The sequence below is a fragment of the Mus caroli genome, unplaced genomic scaffold (genome assembly GCF_978045245.1).
Source record: "Mus caroli unplaced genomic scaffold, Mus_caroli_1 scaffold_3, whole genome shotgun sequence".
In the NCBI taxonomy this organism is placed as follows: Eukaryota; Metazoa; Chordata; class Mammalia; order Rodentia; family Muridae; genus Mus; species Mus caroli.
The window spans coordinates 26,822,172-26,825,959 of record NW_028227258.1 but is presented as its reverse complement, the minus strand read 5'-3'; the positions used below and the strand labels follow the sequence as shown (position 1 = coordinate 26,825,959).

Below are 3,788 nucleotides of genomic sequence, written 5' to 3'. Positions count from 1 at the left end.
CCATCTGTTAAAATATAGGTAATCTTTTTCTTTAAAAAATATACAGGGTGTAAAAGGTTTATCCACATTATGCACAAAGCATAGTGTATAATTTAAATGAAAACCAGTACTCTTATACACCCGTGGCTCTTGAGGAGTTTCTCGTGCATAAGGAATATCCAAAAAATATTCCTTTGCAAAAAACAAAGGCAAGGTAGAAGAATTAGAATGTACCGGTAAAGGTACTGGCCATGATCTTACTATGGCCCACAAAGGTATACTTATCCCGGTCTCAATCATCAGGAGCAAGAGGATCATCTTGGGGTTCATCTTGCTCTTTCACGGTCCTTGTCAGTCGTGTCGGAACCCAAAGTGGATTTTCTTCACCCTGTGGGAAAACACAAATAGCTCCCCGGGATCTGATTAAGATAGGATCTGGGCCATACCATTTATTATCAAGGACATTTTTCCATTTGACCATTTCCTTTGGCCTATTGGGCTCTGAACTATGACGATCAGCCACAGAGTGACCATGCTCATCAAGATTTTAAAAATTAATAGTAAGGACTGTTCAAGCACTTTTGCCCTTGCAGAATGGCAGCCGCCAAACCTGCATTAGAGAGCGGTCCTCCAAGCTCTCGGCAAATCCTTAGCCAGTCCTGCAATCCTTTGCTCTTTCTAGGTATAATTGCTGTCCTGCACTCCTGTGTAGACTGTTCAAAGACCAGCTGCTCTATTAGGGGCATTGCCTGCTCTGGATCCCCAAAGATTCTTCCTGCAGCATCCATCATCCTGGCTACAAATTCTGAAAATGACTCTTGAGGTCCTTGTATAATTTTTGTCAGATGTCCTCCTGCCTCTCCTTTCCTTGAAAGTGCTTTCCACGCCTTAATGGCAGCAGCTGAAACCTGAGCATATGCTCCCCAATTATAATTTGTCTGATTGGCTGCATATGGTCCCTGACCTGTCAGCAGATCAAACGTCCAATTTATCTGATCACCTTCAGCTGTGGCATTAGCCCTTGCTTGCGTTTGAGAGGCATCATACCATAAGGCTTTCCATTCTAAATACTGCCCCATATTAGTGAGCACAGCCTTTGCCACCATTTGCCAGTCTCTCAGAGTCATGGCCAAGGTAGCAAGTCTTTTGAATTGAGATAAAGTAAAATTGGCACTAACTCCATAATTATGGACCAACTCAGCAAGTTCTTTGATCTGTATGTGCTCCACAGACACGTGAACATGTCCTCCATCCGCTGCCTCAAAGACAGGAAACATCTGCTGTAATTTTTGCCACTCGTCTCGAGGGATAAAAGTATCTGAGCAAAAATTTTCCACATAAGGTGGAGGGGCACTAGGGCCTAAAGACCGAACAATGACCTGACCCTTGCTTCCATTCCTTTTGGACTTCCTCTCTGATTCGCTAGGCTGTCTTTCATCAGGATGATATCTCTCTTCCTCATAACGAGCTGCTTCCTCCTCCAAATCTTCCTCATCAGTGGGACTAAGCTCCTCACTTGAATCCGAACCATCAAGTCCCAAAGCCTCAAGTTCCTTTACCTGATAAAGGCTCTTCTTTTTGGGGGCCTCTTTTCCCCCGCTCCTCTCTCTTCTCTCCCAGGGCGTCCTTTCTCTATTCTCTCACTTCCTCGGATCCAGGGTCCGTGGAAGGGCCTTTTTTCTTAGGTATACCCTTTTTTCTTTGAGCTACTAATCTTTTACCCCGCTCTGTTTCTGACATGCTGTCTTGAACCTCCTCCAGCACTCCCTGTCCTGCTTTCACTATAAGGAAAAGGATAAGTGCTGCGAGAACAATTATGAAGGCTTCCACTGCCCCTTCTAGTTGTGGAGAAAGACCAAAACCAAACATGCCTCTCAGAAGCCCACCTTGAAAAACCAACCTGACTGCAGTTCTGAATCCGCCCCACGAACGGAGGGTCTCCTCGGCGCTGGTGATGGTAAGGCATTCCCGGGTTTCAGTGCCACTTCTCGCATGCGCTATTGTCTCGCCAGCAAGAACACACACGCGAACAACCGGATCCTTCTGCAGCAATTCTTTATTACGCTAGCTTCAGCATGAAGAGGAAGACCCCGAGCCCCAAAAAGGCGCTGCTTATATACAACTCAGTGTGGCGTGTCCACACCTGATTGGCTGCTCTCTCAGCACGCCCCAGGATGGGCAGTGACTTGGCGCAAACACACTCTTGCACACTGCTTGTCTACCAATTAGGCCACACAGGCACAGCGGAAACCACTTCCCACAACATACATCATATACATACATCCATATCCACATGCATGCACACCTCCAAACACATGCATATGTCATATATACACATACATGCATGCCCTCATAAACATACATACATGTACATACACTACCCCACACATACCCTACACATCACACCTGCCTACTCATAACCACATGCATGCACATTTTCACACACAAGCATATACATACATATGTAGACAGATAACACATATGCACAGCCCTTGTGCAACATACAAAAAGTCAATAGCCTTTCTGGATGCTAGTCTTGGACCAGCCTGCAAAGAAATCATTTTTTTTTAAAATCTCAAGTTCTCAAAAACTAAAAACAAACAAACAAACAAAAAAACACAACAAAAACTGCCATGGAATAAGAAAATAATACTGACAGAAGTGATAAAAGATCTATACATCAAAAGCAATAGAACACTGAAGGAACTGAAGAAGACCATACAGGATGGAAAGCCCTTCCATGCTCTTTCAATATTGAGAAATGGCCGGATGTCCACATGTTAAAGAATGAAACCTGATTCCTATCCCTCACAATGCACAAAGTCAATTCAAAATGGACCAAAGGGCTTAAAACAAGACATGAAACACTGAAATCTCTAGGAAAACCAGGTAAAATATTTCAATATATAGAAACAGGCAAGGCCTTTCTGAAAAAGGCTCCAATAGCAGAAGAAATAAACCCAAGAATTGATAGATAGAAGTGCATAAACTTAACATAGTCTGTAAAGCCAAAGAAACAACCATCAAAGTGGAAAGGCCTGTAGGATGGGGAAATACTGCCTAGTGTACTGTATCCATTGGGGTTAATACCTACAATATAATAACTACAAAAATTAAACAGCACTCCCATGTCATCTCGGCACTGAATAAACAAAAGACCTGCATCATGAGTTCCCCAGAGAAGACTCACACATGGCCAGTAAACGTTTGGAACAGTGTTCAGTATCCTCAGCGATCTGAGAAATACAGACTAAATCTACTTTGAGGTTTTAACTCATTCAGTCAGATGACAACCTGGAAAAATGACAGCAAATGCTGGCAAGTACATGAAGGAAAAGGAACCATTAGTCACCACTGAAGCAATGTGAACTCCAAAGGTGCTGTAAAGTTCATGTAGAAGGTCTTCAAAAACCGAGAAGTACTAATACGTAGTCTAGCCTGGATCGCACCATAACCACCCTGGCAGTCACACCACAGAGAGTCTTGCCTTTCCATGTTTGTTTCTGTAATAGTCACAATAGCAAACAAACACAAACCAAACAACAACAGCTATAACAAAAACCCTAAAAAGAATAACAAGAAAAGTGGAACCAACCTAAATATCCATCAGCAGGTGGCTAGATAAAGAAAACGTGGTAGAGGCTGGGTCTGATCACAGAGTATGTGATAGAAGCCAGAGGATTGCTCGAGTTTGAGGCCAGCCTAGTCTACATAGTAATGCCCATGTGGCCAGGGTTACAAAGTGCTCTACTTTTCTTCCTGTTGTGATAAAACACTGACCAGAACCAAGTTGGAAAGGAAAGGCTTTT

The 3,788-nt window shown here is 43.3% G+C and overlaps 1 pseudogene; it reads right to left on the bottom strand.

Annotated features, from left to right (window-relative positions):
- Positions 1–533: 533 nt before the first annotated feature.
- On the bottom strand, positions 534–1,973 carry LOC147005443 (igE-binding protein pseudogene; annotated as a pseudogene).
- Positions 1,974–3,788: the final 1,815 nt, after the last annotated feature.